The sequence below is a fragment of the Oncorhynchus nerka genome, linkage group LG9a (assembly GCF_034236695.1).
Source record: "Oncorhynchus nerka isolate Pitt River linkage group LG9a, Oner_Uvic_2.0, whole genome shotgun sequence".
In the NCBI taxonomy this organism is placed as follows: domain Eukaryota; kingdom Metazoa; phylum Chordata; class Actinopteri; order Salmoniformes; family Salmonidae; genus Oncorhynchus; species Oncorhynchus nerka.
In genome coordinates, this window is record NC_088404.1 from 44,480,648 (window position 1) to 44,506,537 (window position 25,890).

Below are 25,890 nucleotides of genomic sequence, written 5' to 3' on the forward strand. Positions count from 1 at the left end.
TCAGTCAACCAGTGTTTTGTCTCAGCTCCTGCTTTTCCCCAGTCTCTCTGTTTCTAGCCCTCCTGGTTTTTACCATTGCCTGTCCTGACTCTGAGCCCGCCTGCCTGACCTTTCTCTGCCTGTCCCTGACCTTGAGCCTGTCTGCCGTCCTGTACCATTGCCCACTACTCTGGATTATCGACCCCTGCCTGCCCTTGACCTGTCGTTTGCCTGCCCCTGTTGCTGTAATTAACATTGTTACTTCAACACAATCTGAATGTGGGTCTTACCTGAAACCTGATAAATGTATTATGCCAGTTGAACGATAATTCAGAGATCGTTATGATATCAAATACTAGGCTTTATTATGCTTCCATTGTTTGAGATCTTGACATACAGTGCTTTCAGAAAGTATTCATACCCCTTAACTTATTTCACATTTTGTTGTGTTAAAGCCTGAATTCAAAATGGATTCAATATATAATACATCTCTCACCCATCTACACACAATAGCCCATAATGACAAAGTGAAAACATGTTTTTAGAAATTGTAGCAAATGTATTGAAAATGAAAGCCTAAAATAAATACAAATTGGTTGTTAATCATCGCTGGACAACTGTTTTCAAGTATTGCCGTATATTGTCAATCAGATTTAAGTCAAAACTGTAAATTGGCCACTCAGGAACATACACTGTCTTCTTGGTAAGCAACTCCAGCGTAGATTTGGCCTTGTGTTTTAGGTTATTGTCCTGCTGAAAGGTGAATTCATCTCCCAGTGTCTGGTAGAAAGCAGACTGAACCTGGTTTTCTTCTAGGATGTTGCCTGTGCTTAGCTCTATTATGTTTATTTTTTTATCCTGGAAAACTCCCCAGTCCTTAACAATTACAAGCATACCCATAACATGATGCAGCCACCACTATGCTTGCAAATATGGAGAGCGGTACTCAGTAATGTGTTGTATTAGATTTGCCCCAAACATAACACTTTGTATTCAGGATAAAAAGTGAATTGCTTTGACACATTTTTTGTAGTATTACTTTAGTGCCTTGTTGAGAACAGGATGTATATTTTAGAATATGTTTTTATTCTGTACAGGCTAGTATTGTGGAGTAACTACAATGTTGTTGATCCATCCTCAGTTTTCTCCTATCACAGCCATTAAACTCTGTAACTGTTTTAAACAGAGGAGGCTGGTGGGAGGAGCTATAGAAGGTTGGGCTCATTGTAATGTCTGGAATGGAATGAATGGAACATATCAAACATCTAGAAACCACATTTGTGTCTCCATTCCATTTATTCCATTCCAGTCATGAGCCTGTCCTCCCATAGCCCCTCCTACCAGCCTCCTCTAGTTTTAAAGTCACCATTGGCCTCATGGTGAACTCCCTGAATGGTTTCCTTCCTCTCCGGCAACTGAGATAGGAAGGATGCCTGTATCTTTGTAGTGACTGGATGTGTTGATACACCATCCAAAGTGTAATTAATAACTTCACCATGCTCGAAGGGATACTCAATGTCTTTTTTTTCCTTTTCTTTTTTTACCCATCTACCAATAGGTGCCCTTCTTTGCGAGGCATTGGAAAACCTAGCTGGTCTTTGTGGTTGAATCTGTGTTTGAAATTCACTTCTCAACTGAGGGACCTTACAGAGAATTGTATGTGTGGGGTACAGAGATGAGGTAGTCATTCAAAATCATTTCAAACACAGTCCATGCAACTTATTATGTGACTTGTTAAGTACATTTTCACTCCTGACCTTATTTAGGCTTGCCATGACAAAGGGGTAGAATGCTTTGTTAAGACTCAAGACGTTTCAGCTTTTTAATTTTTAAATCATTTGTAAACATTTCGAAAAACATAATTCCACTTTGACATTATGGGGTATTAACTTGTAAACCGGTGACAAAGAATCTCAATTTAATTAATTTATATTCAGGCTGTAGTATAACAAAATGTGGAAAAAGGTCAAGTGGTGTGAATACTTTCTGAAGGCACTGTACCTTATTCATAAAGAGAGTGATGATGAGAGCATTAGGATGAGAAGGAGAGAGACAGAGAGAGGGAGGGGGGAAAGAGAGAGGATCCGCAAGAAAAAGGTCATGGATATTTTTAGCCCGTGTTAATTTGAAACACCAATAGCCATTTTTGTCTTGTTCAAAATCGACTGAATCTACTGCTTCTTAATTAAATTTAAAATGGACTCACATGATGAATTGAATCAATCCTCTCTCTTGCCTCTAATCAAGTTCTGATTAATCAATTTCTAATCAATTGTGATGGGAGAGCTGTCCTTTTGTATCATTTAGCCTGCAGTGAGGGCTCTCTGACCGGCTGGTCTGGTCCTTTTTCCTACCTGTGAAATGGAGCGAAAGAATGACAAGAGAGACAGGTCACCCAAAGTTAACCGAGGTCAGTGGAAGCAAGCCAAGCTATGGGTTTCAAGTGAGTTTCAATCACTGTCTGACTGTGTGATCTGTGCTTCACAAATGGAGGTGGATGGCCTGTAGTCTTTTGTAGAGACACACTGGGTTTCACTCTTAAAGCTTGGCACTGCCTTGAGGATTTCACAGCCTAACCATGTAGATAAAATAGCTATTGGTGTTTCAAATGAACATTGAATACTTGTAAGGTGTCAGTCTTGTGCACCTGCCATCTCACTGCAAAATAAGGAACACAATAGAAATAAGTCTCCTATTTCTATAGTGTTTTTAGCCGCGATAACTTTGTACATATGTAATGTTGTATCTGGCTGGATCAGTCTAAATTCAATCAATCAATCAATCAATCAACATAGAGTTATATGTGAATAACTCTATGTACACTTCATTATGGACTGTAATGCATGACATGTGAATAACTCTACGTACACTTCATTAAGGACTGTAATGCATGATATGTGAATAACTCTACGTACACTTCATTATGGACTGTAATGCATGATATGTGAATAACTCTACGTACACTTCATTATGGACTGTAATGCAATGATATGTGAATAACTCTACGTACACTTCATTATGGACTGTAATGCATGATATGTGAATAACTCTATGTACACTTCATTATGGACTGTAATGCAATGATATGTGAATAACTCTATGTACACTTCATTATGGACTGTAATGCAATGATATGTGAATAACTCTATGTACACTTCATCATGGACTGTAATGCATGATATGTGAATAACTCTATGTACACTTCATTATGGACTGTAATGCATGATATGTGAATAACTCTATGTACACTTCATTATGGACTGTAATGCATGATATGTGAATAACTCTATGTACACTTCATTATGGACTGTAATGCAATGATATGTGAATAACTCTATGTACACTTCATTATGGACTGTAATGCATGATATGTGAATAACTCTATGTACACTTCATTATGGACTGTAATGCATGATATGTGAATAACTCTATGTACACTTCATTATGGACTGTAATGCATGATATGTGAATAACTCTATGTACACTTCATTATGGACTGTAATGCATGATATGTGAATAACTCTATGTACACTTCATTATGGACTGTAATGCATGATATGTGAATAACTCTACGTACACTTCATTATGGACTGTAATGATGCAATGATATGTGAATAACTCTATGTACACTTCATTATGGACTGTAATGCATGATATGTGAATAACTCTATGTACACTTCATTATGGACTGTAAAGCACTGATATGTTAATAACTCTATGTACACTTCATTATGGACTGTAATGCAATGATATGTGAATAACTCTATGTACACTTCATTATGGACTGTAATGCATGATATGTGAATAACTCTACGTACACCTCATTATGGACTGTAATGCATGATATGTGAATAACTCTATGTACACTTCATTATGGACTGTAATGCAATGATATGTGAATAACTCTATGTACACTTCATTATGGACAGTAATGCATGATATGTGAAAAACTCTATGTACACTTCATTATGGACTGTAATGCATGAAATGTGAATAACTCTATGTACACTTCATTATGGACTGTAATGCAATGATATGTGAATAACTCTATGTACACTTCATTATGGACTGTAATGCATGATATGTGAATAACTCTATGTACACTTCATTATGGACTGTAATGCATGATATGTGAATAACTCTATGTACACTTCATTATGGACTGTAAAGCAATGATATGTTAATAACTCTATGTACACTTCATTATGGACTGTAATGCATGATATGTGAATAACTCTATGTACACTTCATTATGGACTGTAATGCATGATATGTGAATAACTCTATGTACACTTCATTATGGACTGTAATGCATGATATGTGAATAACTCTATGTACACTTCATTATGGACTGTAATGCAATGATATGTGAATAACTCTATGTACACTTCATTATGGACTGTAATGCATGAAATGTGAATAACTCTATGTACACTTCATTATGGACTGTAATGCAATGATATGTGAATAACTCTATGTACACTTCATTATGGACTGTAATGCATGATATGTGAATAACTCTATGTACACTTCATTATGGACTGTAATGCATGATATGTGAATAACTCTATGTACACTTCATTATGGACTGTAATGCATGATATGTGAATAACTCTATGTACACTTCATTATGGACTGTAATGCATGATATGTGAATAACTCTATGTACACTTCATTATGGACTGTAATGCAATGATATGTGAATAACTCTATGTACACTTCATTATGGACTGTAATGCATGATATGTGAATAACTCTATGTACTCTTCATTATGGACTGTAATGCATGATATGTGAATAACTCTATGTACACTTCATTATGGACTGTAATGCATGATATGTGAAAAACTCTATGTACACTTCATTATGGACTGTAATGCATGAAATGTGAATAACTCTATGTACACTTCATTATGGACTGTAATGCAATGATATGTGAATAACTCTATGTACACTTCATTATGGACTGTAATGCATGATATGTGAATAACTCTATGTACACTTCATTATGGACTGTAATGCATGATATGTGAATAACTCTATGTACACTTCATTATGGACTGTAATGCATGATATGTGAATAACTCTACGTACACTTCATTATGGACTGTAATGCATGACATGTGAATAACTCTACGTACACTTCATTAAGGACTGTAATGCATGATATGTGAATAACTCTACGTACACTTCATTATGGACTGTAATGCATGATATGTGAATAACTCTACGTACACTTCATTATGGACTGTAATGCAATGATATGTGAATAACTCTACGTACACTTCATTATGGACTGTAATGCATGATATGTGAATAACTCTATGTACACTTCATTATGGACTGTAATGCAATGATATGTGAATAACTCTATGTACACTTCATTATGGACTGTAATGCAATGATATGTGAATAACTCTATGTACACTTCATCATGGACTGTAATGCATGATATGTGAATAACTCTATGTACACTTCATTATGGACTGTAATGCATGATATGTGAATAACTCTATGTACACTTCATTATGGACTGTAATGCATGATATGTGAATAACTCTATGTACACTTCATTATGGACTGTAATGCAATGATATGTGAATAACTCTATGTACACTTCATTATGGACTGTAATGATGATATGTGAATAACTCTATGTACACTTCATTATGGACTGTAATGCATGATATGTGAATAACTCTATGTACACTTCATTATGGACTGTAATGCATGATATGTGAATAACTCTATGTACACTTCATTATGGACTGTAATGCATGATATGTGAATAACTCTATGTACACTTCATTATGGACTGTAATGCATGATATGTGAATAACTCTATGTACACTTCATTATGGACTGTAATGCATGATATGTGAATAACTCTATGTACACTTCATTATGGACTGTAATGCATGATATGTGAATAACTCTACGTACACTTCATTATGGACTGTAATGATGCAATGATATGTGAATAACTCTATGTACACTTCATTATGGACTGTAATGCATGATATGTGAATAACTCTATGTACACTTCATTATGGACTGTAAAGCACTGATATGTTAATAACTCTATGTACACTTCATTATGGACTGTAATGCAATGATATGTGAATAACTCTATGTACACTTCATTATGGACTGTAATGCATGATATGTGAATAACTCTACGTACACCTCATTATGGACTGTAATGCATGATATGTGAATAACTCTATGTACACTTCATTATGGACTGTAATGCAATGATATGTGAATAACTCTATGTACACTTCATTATGGACAGTAATGCATGATATGTGAAAAACTCTATGTACACTTCATTATGGACTGTAATGCATGAAATGTGAATAACTCTATGTACACTTCATTATGGACTGTAATGCAATGATATGTGAATAACTCTATGTACACTTCATTATGGACTGTAATGCATGATATGTGAATAACTCTATGTACACTTCATTATGGACTGTAATGCATGATATGTGAATAACTCTATGTACACTTCATTATGGACTGTAAAGCAATGATATGTTAATAACTCTATGTACACTTCATTATGGACTGTAATGCATGATATGTGAATAACTCTATGTACACTTCATTATGGACTGTAATGCATGATATGTGAATAACTCTATGTACACTTCATTATGGACTGTAATGCATGATATGTGAATAACTCTATGTACACTTCATTATGGACTGTAATGCAATGATATGTGAATAACTCTATGTACACTTCATTATGGACTGTAATGCATGAAATGTGAATAACTCTATGTACACTTCATTATGGACTGTAATGCAATGATATGTGAATAACTCTATGTACACTTCATTATGGACTGTAATGCATGATATGTGAATAACTCTATGTACACTTCATTATGGACTGTAATGCATGATATGTGAATAACTCTATGTACACTTCATTATGGACTGTAATGCATGATATGTGAATAACTCTATGTACACTTCATTATGGACTGTAATGCATGATATGTGAATAACTCTATGTACACTTCATTATGGACTGTAATGCAATGATATGTGAATAACTCTATGTACACTTCATTATGGACTGTAATGCATGATATGTGAATAACTCTATGTACACTTCATTATGGACTGTAATGCATGATATGTGAATAACTCTATGTACACTTCATTATGGACTGTAATGCATGATATGTGAATAACTCTATGTACACTTCATTATGGACTGTAATGCACTGATATGTTAATAACTCTATGTACACTTCATTATGGACTGTAATGCAATGATATGTGAATAACTCTATGTACACTTCATTATGGACTGTAATGCATGATATGTGAATAACTCTACGTACACCTCATTATGGACTGTAATGCATGATATGTGAATAACTCTATGTACACTTCATTATGGACTGTAATGCAATGATATGTGAATAACTCTATGTACACTTCATTATGGACAGTAATGCATGATATGTGAAAAACTCTATGTACACTTCATTATGGACTGTAATGCATGAAATGTGAATAACTCTATGTACACTTCATTATGGACTGTAATGCAATGATATGTGAATAACTCTATGTACACCGCATTATGGACTGTAATGCATGATATGTGAATAACTCTATGTACACTTCATTATGGACTGTAATGCATGATATGTGAATAACTCTATGTACACTTCATTATGGACTGTAAAGCAATGATATGTTAATAACTCTATGTACACTTCATTATGGACTGTAATGCATGATATGTGAATAACTCTATGTACACTTCATTATGGACTGTAATGCATGATATGTGAATAACTCTATGTACACTTCATTATGGACTGTAATGCATGATATGTGAATAACTCTATGTACACTTCATTATGGACTGTAATGCAATGATATGTGAATAACTCTATGTACACTTCATTATGGACTGTAATGCATGAAATGTGAATAACTCTATGTACACTTCATTATGGACTGTAATGCAATGATATGTGAATAACTCTATGTACACTTCATTATGGACTGTAATGCATGATATGTGAATAACTCTATGTACACTTCATTATGGACTGTAATGCATGATATGTGAATAACTCTATGTACACTTCATTATGGACTGTAATGCATGATATGTGAATAACTCTATGTACACTTCATTATGGACTGTAATGCATGATATGTGAATAACTCTATGTACACTTCATTATGGACTGTAATGCAATGATATGTGAATAACTCTATGTACACTTCATTATGGACTGTAATGCATGATATGTGAATAACTCTATGTACACTTCATTATGGACTGTAATGCATGATATGTGAATAACTCTATGTACACTTCATTATGGACTGTAATGCATGATATGTGAATAACTCTATGTACACTTCATTATGGACTGTAATGCATGATAAAAACTCTATGTACACTTCATTATGGACTGTAATAAAATGTGAATAACTCTATGTACACTTCATTATGGACTGTAATGCAATGATATGTGAATAACTCTATGTACACTTCATTATGGACTGTAATGCATGATATGTGAATAACTCTATGTACACTTCATTATGGACTGTAATGCATGATATGTGAATAACTCTATGTACACTTCATTATGGACTGTAATGCATGATATGTGAATAACTCTACGTACACTTCATTATGGACTGTAATGCATGACATGTGAATAACTCTACGTACACTTCATTAAGGACTGTAATGCATGATATGTGAATAACTCTACGTACACTTCATTATGGACTGTAATGCATGATATGTGAATAACTCTACGTACACTTCATTATGGACTGTAATGCAATGATATGTGAATAACTCTACGTACACTTCATTATGGACTGTAATGCATGATATGTGAATAACTCTATGTACACTTCATTATGGACTGTAATGCAATGATATGTGAATAACTCTATGTACACTTCATTATGGACTGTAATGCATGATATGTGAATAACTCTATGTACACTTCATTATGGACTGTAATGCATGATATGTGAATAACTCTATGTACACTTCATTATGGACTGTAATGCATGATATGTGAATAACTCTATGTACACTTCATTATGGACTGTAATGCATGATATGTGAAAAACTCTATGTACACTTCATAATGGACTGTAATGCATGAAATGTGAATAACTATATGTACACTTCATTATGGACTGTAATGCAATGATATGTGAATAACTCTATGTACACTTCATTATGGACTGTAATGCATGATATGTGAATAACTCTATGTACACTTCATTATGGACTGTAATGCATGATATGTGAATAACTCTATGTACACTTCATTATGGACTGTAATGCATGATATGTGAATAACTCTACGTACACTTCATTATGGACTGTAATGCATGACATGTGAATAACTCTACGTACACTTCATTAAGGACTGTAATGCATGATATGTGAATAACTCTACGTACACTTCATTATGGACTGTAATGCATGATATGTGAATAACTCTACGTACACTTCATTATGGACTGTAATGCAATGATATGTGAATAACTCTACGTACACTTCATTATGGACTGTAATGCATGATATGTGAATAACTCTATGTACACTTCATTATGGACTGTAATGCAATGATATGTGAATAACTCTATGTACACTTCATTATGGACTGTAATGCAATGATATGTGAATAACTCTATGTACACTTCATCATGGACTGTAATGCATGATATGTGAATAACTCTATGTACACTTCATTATGGACAATGCATGATATGTGAATAACTCTATGTACACTTCATTATGGACTGTAATGCATGATATGTGAATAACTCTATGTACACTTCATTATGGACTGTAATGCATGATATGTGAATAACTCTATGTACACTTCATTATGGACTGTAATGCATGATATGTGAATAACTCTATGTACACTTCATTATGGACTGTAATGCATGATATGTGAATAACTCTATGTACACTTCATTATGGACTGTAATGCAATGATATGTGAATAACTCTATGTACACTTCATTATGGACTGTAATGCATGATATGTGAATAACTCTATGTACACTTCATTATGGACTGTAATGCATGATATGTGAATAACTCTATGTACACTTCATTATGGACTGTAATGCATGATATGTGAATAACTCTATGTACACTTCATTATGGACTGTAATGCATGATATGTGAATAACTCTATGTACACTTCATTATGGACTGTAATGCAATGATATGTGAATAACTATATGTACACTTCATTATGGACTGTAATGCAATGATATGTGAATATCTCTATGTACACTTCATTATGGACTGTAATGCATGATATGTGAATAACTCTATGTACACTTCATTATGGACTGTAATACAATGATATGTGAATAACTCTATGTACACTTCATTATGGACTGTAATGTATGATATGTGAATAACTCTATGTACACTTCATTATGGACTGTAATGCATGATATGTGAATAACTCTATGTACACTTCATTATGGACTGTAATGCAATGATATGTGAATAACTCTATGTACACTTCATTATGGACTGTAATGTATGATATGTGAATAACTCTATGTACACTTCATTATGGACTGTAATGCATGATATGTGAATAACTATATGTACACTTCATTATGGACTGTAATGCATGATATGTGAATAACTCTATGTACACTTCATTATGGACTGTAATGCATGATATGTGAATAACTCTATGTACACTTCATTATGGACTGTAATGCATGATATGTGAATAACTCTATGTACACTTCATTATGGACTGTAATGCATGATATGTGAATAACTCTATGTACACTTCATTATGGACTGTAATGCAATGATATGTGAATAACTATATGTACACTTCATTATGGACTGTAATTCAATGATATGTGAATATCTCTATGTACACTTCATTATGGACTGTAATGCGTGATATGTGAATAACTCTATGTACACTTCATTATGGACTGTAATACAATGATATGTGAATAACTCTATGTACACTTCATTATGGACTGTAATGCATGATATGTGAATAACTCACACTTCATTATGGACTGTAATGCATGACATGTGAATAACTCTCGTACACTTCATTAAGGACTGTAATGCATGATATGTGAATAACTCTATGTACACTTCATTATGGACTGTAATGCATGATATGTGAATAACTCTACGTACACTTCATTATGGACTGTAATGCAATGATATGTAACTCTACACTTCATTATGGACTGTAATGCATGATATGTGAATAACTCTATGTACACTTCATTATGGACTGTAATGCAATGATATGTGAATAACTCTATGTACACTTCATTATGGACTGTAATGCAATGATATGTGAATAACTCTATGTACACTTCATTATGGACTGTAATGCATGATATGTGAATAACTCTATGTACACTTCATTATGGACTGTAATGCATGATATGTGAATAACTCTATGTACACTTCATTATGGACTGTAATGCATGATATGTGAATAACTCTATGTACACTTCATTATGGACTGTAATGCATGATATGTGAATAACTCTATGTACACTTCATTATGGACTGTAATGCATGATATGTGAATAACTCTATGTACACTTCATTATGGACTGTAATGCATGATATGTGAATAACTCTATGTACACTTCATTATGGACTGTAATGCAATGATATGTGAATAACTCTATGTACACTTCATTATGGACTGTAATGCATGATATGTGAATAACTCTATGTACACTTCATTATGGACTGTAATGCATGATATGTGAATAACTCTATGTACACTTCATTATGGACTGTAATGCATGATATGTGAATAACTCTATGTACACTTCATTATGGACTGTAATGCATGATATGTGAATAACTCTATGTACACTTCATTATGGACTGTAATGCATGATATGTGAATAACTCTATGTACACTTCATTATGGACTGTAATGCATGATATGTGAATAACTCTATGTACACTTCATTATGGACTGTAATGCAATGATATGTGAATAACTATATGTACACTTCATTATGGACTGTAATGCAATGATATGTGAATATCTCTATGTACACTTCATTATGGACTGTAATACAATGATATGTGAATAACTCTATGTACACTTCATTATGGACTGTAATGCATGATATGTGAATAACTCTACGTACACTTCATTATGGACTGTAATGCATGACATGTGAATAACTCTATTTCATTAAGGACTGTAATGCATGATATGTGAATAACTCTACGTACACTTCATTATGGACTGTAATGCATGATATGTGAATAACTCTACGTACACTTCATTATGGACTGTAATGCAATGATATGTGAATAACTCTACGTACACTTCATTATGGACTGTAATGCATGATATGTGAATAACTCTATGTACACTTCATTATGGACTGTAATGCAATGATATGTGAATAACTCTATGTACACTTCATTATGGACTGTAATGCAATGATATGTGAATAACTCTATGTACACTTCATTATGGACTGTAATGCATGATATGTGAATAACTCTATGTACACTTCATTATGGACTGTAATGCATGATATGTGAATAACTCTATGTACACTTCATTATGGACTGTAATGCATGATATGTGAATAACTCTATGTACACTTCATTATGGACTGTAATGCATGATATGTGAATAACTCTATGTACACTTCATTATGGACTGTAATGCATGATATGTGAATAACTCTATGTACACTTCATTATGGACTGTAATGCATGATATGTGAATAACTCTATGTACACTTCATTATGGACTGTAATGCAATGATATGTGAATAACTCTATGTACACTTCATTATGGACTGTAATGCATGATATGTGAATAACTCTATGTACACTTCATTATGGACTGTAATGCATGATATGTGAATAACTCTATGTACACTTCATTATGGACTGTAATGCATGATATGTGAATAACTCTATGTACACTTCATTATGGACTGTAATGCATGATATGTGAATAACTCTATGTACACTTCATTATGGACTGTAATGCAATGATATGTGAATAACTATATGTACACTTCATTATGGACTGTAATGCAATGATATGTGAATATCTCTATGTACACTTCATTATGGACTGTAATGCATGATATGTGAATAACTCTATGTACACTTCATTATGGACTGTAATACAATGATATGTGAATAACTCTATGTACACTTCATTATGGACTGTAATGTATGATATGTGAATAACTCTATGTACACTTCATTATGGACTGTAATGCATGATATGTGAATAACTCTATGTACACTTCATTATGGACTGTAATGCAATGATATGTGAATAACTCTATGTACACTTCATTATGGACTGTAATGTATGATATGTGAATAACTCTATGTACACTTCATTATGGACTGTAATGCATGATATGTGAATAACTATATGTACACTTCATTATGGACTGTAATGCAATGATATGTGAATATCTCTATGTACACTTCATTATGGACTGTAATGCAATGATATGTGAATAACTCTATGTACACTTCATTATGGACTGTAATGCATGATATGTGAATAACTCTATGTACACTTCATTATGGACTGTAATGCAATGATATGTGAATAACTCTATGTACACTTCATTATGGACTGTAATGCATGATATGTGAATAACTCTATGTACACTTCATTATGGACTGTAATGCATGATATGTGAATAACTCTATGTACACTTCATTATGGACTGAATGCATGATATGTGAATAACTCTATGTACACTTCATTATGGACTGTAATGCATGATATGTGAATAACTCTATGTACACTTCATTATGGACTGTAATGCATGATATGGAATAACTCTATGTACACTTCATTATGGACTGTAATGCATGATATGTGAATAACTCTATGTACACTTCATTATGGACTGTAATGCAATGATATGTGAATAACTATATGTACACTTCATTATGGACTGTAATGCAATGATATGTGAATATCTCTATGTACACTTCATTATGGACTGTAATGCATGATATGTGAATAACTCTATGTACACTTCATTATGGACTGTAATACAATGATATGTGAATAACTCTATGTACACTTCATTATGGACTGTAATGCATGATATGTGAATAACTCTACGTACACTTCATTATGGACTGTAATGCATGACATGTGAATAACTCTACGTACACTTCATTAAGGACTGTAATGCATGATATGTGAATAACTCTATGTACACTTCATTATGGACTGTAATGCATGATATGTGAATAACTCTACGTACACTTCATTATGGACTGTAATGCAATGATATGTGAATAACTCTATGTACACTTCATTATGGACTGTAATGCATGATATGTGAATAACTCTATGTACACTTCATTATGGACTGTAATGCAATGATATGTGAATAACTCTATGTACACTTCATTATGGACTGTAATGCAATGATATGTGAATAACTCTATGTACACTTCATTATGGACTGTAATGCATGATATGTGAATAACTCTATGTACACTTCATTATGGACTGTAATGCATGATATGTGAATAACTCTATGTACACTTCATTATGGACTGTAATGCATGATATGTGAATAACTCTATGTACACTTCATTATGGACTGTAATGCATGATATGTGAATAACTCTATGTACACTTCATTATGGACTGTAATGCATGATATGTGAATAACTCTATGTACACTTCATTATGGACTGTAATGCATGATATGTGAATAACTCTATGTACACTTCATTATGGACTGTAATGCAATGATATGTGAATAACTCTATGTACACTTCATTATGGACTGTAATGCATGATATGTGAATAACTCTATGTACACTTCATTATGGACTGTAATGCATGATATGTGAATAACTCTATGTACACTTCATTATGGACTGTAATGCATGATATGTGAATAACTCTATGTACATACACTTCATTATGGACTGTAATGCATGATATGTGAATAACTCTATGTACACTTCATTATGGACTGTAATGCATGATATGTGAATAACTCTATGTACACTTCATTATGGACTGTAATGCAATGATATGTGAATATCTCTATGTACACTTCATTATGGACTGTAATGCATGATATGTGAATAACTCTATGTACACTTCATTATGGACTGTAATACAATGATATGTGAATAACTCTATGTACACTTCATTATGGACTGTAATGCATGATATGTGAATAACTCTATGTACACTTCATTATGGACTGTAATGCATGATATGTGAATAACTCTATGTACACTTCATTATGGACTGTAATGCAATGATATGTGAATATCTCTATGTACACTTCATTATGGACTGTAATGCAATGATATGTGAATAACTCTATGTACACTTCATTATGGACTGTAATGCAATGATATGTGAATAACTCTATGTACACTTCATTATGGACTGTAATGCAATGATATGTGAATAACTCTATGTACACTTCATTATGGACTGTAATGCAATGATATGTGAATAACTCTATGTACACTTCATTATGGACTGTAATGCATGATATGTGAATAACTCTATGTACACTTCATTATGGACTGTAATGCATGATATGTGAATAACTCTATGTACACTTCATTATGGACTGTAATGCATGATATGTGAATAACTCTATGTACACTTCATTATGGACTGTAATGCAATGATATGTGAATAACTCTATGTACACTTCATTATGGACTGTAATGCATGATATGTGAATAACTCTATGTACACTTCATTATGGACTGTAATGCATGATATGTGAATAACTCTATGTACACTTCATTATGGACTGTAATGCAATGATATGTGAATAACTCTATGTACACTTCATTATGGACTGTAATGCATGATATGTGAATAACTCTATGTACACTTCATTATGGACTGTAATGCAATGATATGTGAATAACTCTATGTACACTTCATTATGGACTGTAATGCATGATATGTGAATAACTCTATGTACACTTCATTATGGACTGTAATGCATGATATGTGAATAACTCTATGTACACTTCATTATGGACTGTAATGCATGATATGTGAATAACTCTATGTACACTTCATTATGGACTGTAATGCATGATATGTGAATAACTCTATGTACACTTCATTATGGACTGTAATGCATGATATGTGAATAACTCTATGTACACTTCATTATGGACTGTAATGCATGATATGTGAATAACTCTATGTACACTTCATTATGGACTGTAATGCAATGATATGTGAATATCTCTATGTACACTTCATTATGGACTGTAATGCATGATATGTGAATAACTCTATGTACACTTCATTATGGACTGTAATGCAATGATATGTGAATAACTCTATGTACACTTCATTATGGACTGTAATGCATGATATGTGAATAACTCTATGTACACTTCATTATGGACTGTAATGCATGATATGCTCTATGATATTATGGACTGTAATGCATAACTCTATGTACACTTCATTATGGACTGTAATGCATGATATGTGAATAACTCTATGTACACTTCATTATGGACTGTAATGCATGATATGTGAATAACTCTATGTACACTTCATTATGGACTGTAATGCAATGATATGTGAATAACTCTATGTACACTTCATTATGGACTGTAATGCAATGATATGTGAATAACTCTATGTACACTTCATTATGGACTGTAATGCAATGATATGTGAATAACTCTATGTACACTTCATTATGGACTGTAATGCAATGATATGTGAATAACTCTATGTACACTTCATTATGGACTGTAATGCAATGATATGTGAATAACTCTATGTACACTTCATTATGGACTGTAATGCATGATATGTGAATAACTCTATGTTATGGACTGTAATGCATGATATGTGAATAACTCTATGTACACTTCATTATGGACTGTAATGCATGATATGTGAATAACTCTATGTACACTTCATTATGGACTGTAATGCAATGATATGTGAATAACTCTATGTACACTTCATTATGGACTGTAATGCATGATATGTGAATAACTCTATGTACACTTCATTATGGACTGTAATGCATGATATGTGAATAACTCTATGTACACTTCATTATGGACTGTAATGCATGATATGTGAATAACTCTATGTACACTTCATTATGGACTGTAATGCATGATATGTGAATAACTCTATGTTATGGACTGTAATGCATGATATGTGAATAACTCTATGTACACTTCATTATGGACTGTAATGCAATGATATGTGAATAACTCTATGTACACTTCATTATGGACTGTAATGCATGATATGTGAATAACTCTATGTACACTTCATTATGGACTGTAATGCATGATATGTGAATAACTCTATGTACACTTCATTATGGACTGTAATGCAATGATATGTGAATAACTGAATGTACACTTCATTATGGACTGTAATGCAATGATATGTGAATAACTCTATGTACACTTCATTATGGACTGTAATGCATGATATGTGAATAACTCTATGTTATGGACTGTAATGCATGATATGTGAATAATGCAATTTATAAGTCGCTCTGGATATAAAATGACTTAAATGTAAATGTAAATGTAACTCTATGTACACTTCATTATGGACTGTAATGCATGGTATGTAAATAACTCTACACACTCATTATGGACTGTAATGCATGATATGTGAATAACTCTATGTACACTTCATTTTGGACTGTAATGCAATGATATGTGAATAACTCTATGTACACTTCATTATGGACTGTAATGCATGATATGTGAATAACTCTATGTACACTTCATTATGGACTGTAATGCAATTATATGTGAATAACTCTATGTACACTTCATTATGGACTGTAAAACAATGATATGTTAATAACTCTATGTACACTTCATTATGGACTGTAATGCAATGATATGTGAATAACTCTATGTACACTTCATTATGGACTGTAATGCATGATATGTGAATAACTCTATGTACACTTCATTATGGACTGTAATGCATGATATGTGAATAACTCTATGTACACTTCATTATGGACTGTAATGCATGATATGTGAATAACTCTACGTACACCTCATTATGGACTGTAATGCATGATATGTGAATAACTCTATGTACACTTCATTATGGACTGTAATGCAATGATATGTGAATAACTCTATGTACACTTCATTATGGACTGTAATGCATGATATGTGAATAACTCTATGAACACTTCATTATGGACTGTAATGCAATGATATGTGAATAACTCTATGTACACTTCATTATGGACTGTAATGCAATTATATGTGAATAACTCTATGTACACTTCATTATGGACTGTAAAACAATGATATGTTAATAACTCTATGTACACTTCATTATGGACTGTAATGCAATGATATGTGAATAACTCTATGTACACTTCATTATGGACTGTAAAGCATGATATGTGAATAACTCTACGTACACCTCATTATGGACTGTAATGCATGATATGTGAATAACTCTATGTACACTTCATTATGGACTGTAATGCAATGATATGTGAATAACTCTATGTACACTTCATTATGGACTGTAATGCATGATATGTGAATAACTCTATGAACACTTCATTATGGACTGTAATGCAATGATATGTGAATAACTCTATGTACACTTCATTATGGACTGTAATGCAATTATATGTGAATAACTCTATGTACACTTCATTATGGACTGTAAAACAATGATATGTTAATAACTCTATGTACACTTCATTATGGACTGTAATGCAATGATATGTGAATAACTCTATGTACACTTCATTATGGACTGTAAAGCATGATATGTGAATAACTCTACGTACACCTCATTATGGACTGTAATGCATGATATGTGAATAACTCTATGTACACTTCATTATGGACTGTAATGCAATGATATGTGAATAACTCTATGTACACTTCATTATGGACTGTAATGCATGATATGTGAATAACTCTATGTACACTTCATTATGGACTGTAATGCAATGATATGTGAATAACTCTATGTACACTTCATTATGGACTGTAATGCAATGATATGTGAATAACTCTATGTACACTTCATTATGGACTGTAATGCAATGATATGTGAATAACTCTATGTACACTTCATTATGGACTGTAATGCATGATATGTGAATAACTCTACGTACACTTCATTATGGACTGTAATGCATGATATGTGAATAACTCTACGTACACTTCATTATGGACTGTAATGCATGATATGTGAATAACTCTATGTACACTTCATTATGGACTGTAATGCATGATATGTGAATAACTCTATGTACACTTCATTATGGACTGTAATGCATGATATGTGAATAACTCTACGTACACTTCATTATGGACTGTAATGCATGATATGTGAATAACTCTACGTACACTTCATTATGGACTGTAATGCATGATATGTGAATAACTCTACGTACACTTCATTATGGACTGTAATGCAATGATATGTGAATAACTCTATGTACACTTCATTATGGACTGTAATGCATGATATGTGAATAACTCTATGTACACTTCATTATGGACTGTAATGCAATGATATGTGAATAACTCTATGTACACTTCATTATGGACTGTAATGCAATATGTGAATAACTCTATGTACACTTCATTATGGACTGTAATGCAATGATATGTGAATAACTCTATGTACACTTCATTATGGACTGTAATGCAATGATATGTGAATAACTCTATGTACACTTCATTATGGACTGTAATGCATGATATGCGAATAACTCTATGTACACTTCATTATGGACTGTAATGCATGATATGTGAATAACTCTATGTACACTTCATTATGGACTGTAATGCATGATATGTAAATAACTCTATGTACACTTCATTATGGACTGTAATGCATGATATGTGAATAACTCTATGTACACTTCATTATGGACTGTAATGCATGATATGTGAATAACTCTATGTACACTTCATTATGGACTGTAATGCATGATATGTGAATAACTCTATGTACACTTCATTATGGACTGTAATGCATGATATGTAAATAACTCTATGTACACTTCATTATGGACTGTAATGCATGATATGTGAATAACTCTATGTACACTTCATTATGGACTGTAATGCATGATATGTGAATAACTCTATGTTATGGACTGTAATGCATGATATGTGAATAACTCTATGTACACTTCATTATGGACTGTAATGCAATGATATGTGAATAACTCTATGTACACTTCATTATGGACTGTAATACATGATATGTGAATAACTCTATGTACACTTCATTATGGACTGTAATGCAATGATATGTGAATAACTCTATGTACACTTCATTATGGACTGTAATGCATGATATGTGAATAACTCTATGTACACTTCATTATGGACTGTAATGCAATGATATGTGAATAACTCTATGTACACTTCATTATGGACTGTAATGCATGATATGTGAATAACTCTACGTACACTTCATTATGGACTGTAATGCATGATATGTGAATAACTCTATGTACACTTCATTATGGACTGTAATGCAATTATATGTGAATAACTCTATGTACACTTCATTATGGACTGTAAAACAATGATATGTTAATAACTCTATGTACACTTCATTATGGACTGTAATGCAATGATATGTGAATAACTCTATGTACACTTCATTATGGACTGTAATGCATGATATGTGAATAACTCTATGTACACTTCATTATGGACTGTAATGCATGATATGTGAATAACTCTATGTACACTTCATTATGGACTGTAATGCATGATATGTGAATAACTCTACGTACACCTCATTATGGACTGTAATGCATGATATGTGAATAACTCTATGTACACTTCATTATGGACTGTAATGCAATGATATGTGAATAACTCTATGTACACTTCATTATGGACTGTAATGCATGATATGTGAATAACTCTATGTACACTTCATTATGGACTGTAATGCAATGATATGTGAATAACTCTATGTACACTTCATTATGGACTGTAATGCAATGATATGTTAATAACTCTATGTACACTTCATTATGGACTGTAATGCAATGATATGTGAATAACTCTATGTACACTTCATTATGGACTGTAATGCATGATATGTGAATAACTCTATGTACACTTCATTATGGACTGTAATGCATGATATGTGAATAACTCTATGTACACTTCATTATGGACTGTAATGCATGATATGTGAATAACTCTATGTACACTTCATTATGGACTGTAATGCAATGATATGTGAATAACTCTATGTACACTTCATTATGGACTGTAATGCATGATAACTCTATGTTATGGACTGTAATGCAATAACTCTATGTACACTTCATTATGGACTGTAATGCAATGATATGTGAATAACTCTATGTACACTTCATTATGGACTGTAATACATGATATGTGAATAACTCTACGTACACTTCATTATGGACTGTAATGCATGATATGTGAATAACTCTACGTACACTTCATTATGGACTGTAATGCATGATATGTGAATAACTCTACGTACACTTCATTATGGACTGTAATGCATGATATGTGAATAACTCTACGTACACTTCATTATGGACTGTAATGCATGATATGTGAATAACTCTATGTACACTTCATTATGGACTGTAATGCATGATATGTGAATAACTCTATGTACACTTCATTATGGACTGTAATGCATGATATGTGAATAACTCTATGTACACTTCATTATGGACTGTAATGCATGATATGTGAATAACTCTATGTACACTTCATTATGGACTGTAATGCAATGATATGTGAATAACTCTATGTACACTTCATTATGGACTGTAATGCATGATATGTGAATAACTCTATGTACACTTCATTATGGACTGTAATGCAATGATATGTGAATAACTCTATGTACACTTCATTATGGACTGTAATGCAATGATATGTGAATAACTCTATGTACACTTCATTATGGACTGTAATGCAATGATATGTTAATAACTCTATGTACACTTCATTATGGACTGTAATGCAATGATATGTGAATAACTCTATGTACACTTCATTATGGACTGTAATGCATGATATGTGAATAACTCTATGTACACTTCATTATGGACTGTAATGCATGATATGTGAATAACTCTATGTACACTTCATTATGGACTGTAATGCATGATATGTGAATAACTCTATGTACACTTCATTATGGACTGTAATGCAATGATATGTGAATAACTGAATGTACACTTCATTATGGACTGTAATGCATTATATGTGAATAACTCTATGTACACTTCATTATGGACTGTAATGCAATGATATGTGAATAACTGAATGTACACTTCATTATGGACTGTAATGCAATGATATGTGAATAACTCTATGTAAACTTCATTATGGACTGTAATGCATGATATGTGAATAACTCTGCGTACACCTCATTATGGACTGTAATGCATGATATGTGAATAATCCAATTTGTAAGTCGCTCTGGATAAGAGCGTCTGCTAAATGACTTAAATGTAAATGTAAATGTAACTCTATGTACACTTCATTATGGACTGTAATGCATGGTATGTAAATAACTCTACGTACACCTCATTATGGACTGTAATGCATGACATGTGAATAACTCTATGTACACTTCATTTTGGACTGTAATGCAATGATATGTGAATAACTCTATGTACACTTCATTATGGACTGTAATGCATGATATGTGAATAACTCTATGTACACTTCATTATGGACTGTAATGCAATGATAAGTGAATAACTCTATGTACACTTCATTATGGACTGTAATGCAATGATATGTGAATAACTCTATGTACACTTCATTATGGACTGTAATGCATGATATGTGAATAACTCTATGTACACTTCATTATGGACTGTAATGCATGATATGTGAATAACTCTATGTACACTTCATTATGGACTGTAATGCATGATATGTGAATAACTCTATGTACACTTCATTATGGATTGTAATGCATGATATGTGAATAACTCTATGTACACTTCATTATGGACTGTAATGCATGATATGTGAATAACTCTATGTACACTTCATTATGGACTGTAATGCATGATATGTGAATAACTCTATGTACACTTCATTATGGACTGTAATGCATGATATGTGAATAACTCTATGTACACTTCATTATGGACTGTAATGCAATTATATGTGAATAACTCTATGTACACTTCATTATGGACTGTAAAACAATGATATGTTAATAACTCTATGTACACGTCATTATGGACTGTAATGCAATGATATGTGAATAACTCTATGTACACTTCATTATGGACTGTAATGCATGATATGTGAATAACTCTATGTACACTTCATTATGGACTGTAATGCATGATATGTGAATAACTCTACGTACACCTCATTATGGACTGTAATGCATGATATGTGAATAACTCTATGTACAATTCATTATGGACTGTAATGCAATGATATGTGAATAACTCTATGTACACTTCATTATGGACTGTAATGCATGATATGTGAATAACTCTATGTACACTTCATTATGGACTGTAATGCAATGATATGTGAATAACTCTATGTACACTTCATTATGGACTGTAATGCAATGATATGTGAATAACTCTATGTACACTTCATTATGGACTGTAATGCAATGATATGTTAATAACTCTATGTACACTTCATTATGGACTGTAATGCAATGATATGTGAATAACTCTATGTACACTTCATTATGGACTGTAATGCATGATATGTGAATAACTCTATGTACACTTCATTATGGACTGTAATGCATGATATGTGAATAACTCTATGTACACTTCATTATGGACTGTAATGCATGATATGTGAATAACTCTATGTACACTTCATTATGGACTGTAATGCAATGATATGTGAATAACTCTATGTACACTTCATTATGGACTGTAATGCATGATATGTGAATAACTCTATGTACACTTCATTATGGACTGTAATGCAATGATATGTGAATAACTCTATGTACACTTCATTATGACTGTAATGCAATGATATGTGAATAACTCTATGTACACTTCATTATGGACTGTAATGCAATGATATGTTAATAACTCTATGTACACTTCATTATGGACTGTAATGCAATGATATGTGAATAACTCTATGTACACTTCATTATGGACTGTAATGCATGATATGTGAATAACTCTATGTACACTTCATTATGGACTGTAATGCATGATATGTGAATAACTCTACGTACACTTCATTATGGACTGTAATGCATGATATGTGAATAACTCTATGTACACTTCATTATGGACTGTAATGCATGATATGTGAATAACTCTACGTACACTTCATTATGGACTGTAATGCATGATATGTGAATAACTCTACGTACACTTCATTATGGACTGTAATGCATGATATGTGAATAACTCTATGTACACTTCATTATGGACTGTAATGCATGATATGTGAATAACTCTATGTACACTTCATTATGGACTGTAATGCAATGATATGTGAATAACTCTATGTACACTTCATTATGGACTGTAATGCATGATATGTGAATAACTCTATGTACACTTCATTATGGACTGTAATGCAATGATATGTGAATAACTCTATGTACACTTCATTATGGACTGTAATGCAATGATATGTGAATAACTCTATGTACACTTCATTATGGACTGTAATGCAATGATATGTGAATAACTCTATGTACACTTCATTATGGACTGTAATGCAATGATATGTGAATAACTCTATGTAAACTTCATTATGGACTGTAATGCATGATATGTGAATAACTCTGCGTACACCTCATTATGGACTGTAATGCATGATATGTGAATAATCCAATTTGTAAGTCGCTCTGGATAAGAGCGTCTGCTAAATGACTTAAATGTAAATGTAAATGTAACTCTATGTACACTTCATTATGGACTGTAATGCATGGTATGTAAATAACTCTACGTACACCTCATTATGGACTGTAATGCATGATATGTGAATAACTCTATGTACACTTCATTTTGGACTGTAATGCAATGATATGTGAATAACTCTATGTACACTTCATTATGGACTGTAATGCATGATATGTGAATAACTCTATGTACACTTCATTATGGACTGTAATGCAATGATAAGTGAATAACTCTATGTACACTTCATTATGGACTGTAATGCAATGATATGTGAATAACTCTATGTACACTTCATTATGGACTGTAATGCATGATATGTGAATAACTCTATGTACACTTCATTATGGACTGTAATGCATGATATGTGAATAACTCTATGTACACTTCATTATGGACTGTAATGCATGATATGTGAATAACTCTATGTACACTTCATTATGGATTGTAATGCATGATATGTGAATAACTCTATGTACACTTCATTATGGACTGTAATGCATGATATGTGAATAACTCTATGTACACTTCATTATGGACTGTAATGCATGATATGTGAATAACTCTATGTACACTTCATTATGGACTGTAATGCATGATATGTGAATAACTCTATGTACACTTCATTATGGACTGTAATGCAATTATATGTGAATAACTCTATGTACACTTCATTATGGACTGTAAAACAATGATATGTTAATAACTCTATGTACACTTCATTATGGACTGTAATGCCATGATATGTGAATAACTCTATGTACACTTCATTATGGACTGTAATGCATGATATGTGAATAACTCTATGTACACTTCATTATGGACTGTAATGCATGATATGTGAATAACTCTACGTACACCTCTTTATGGACTGTAATGCATGATATGTGAATAACTCTATGTACACTTCATTATGGA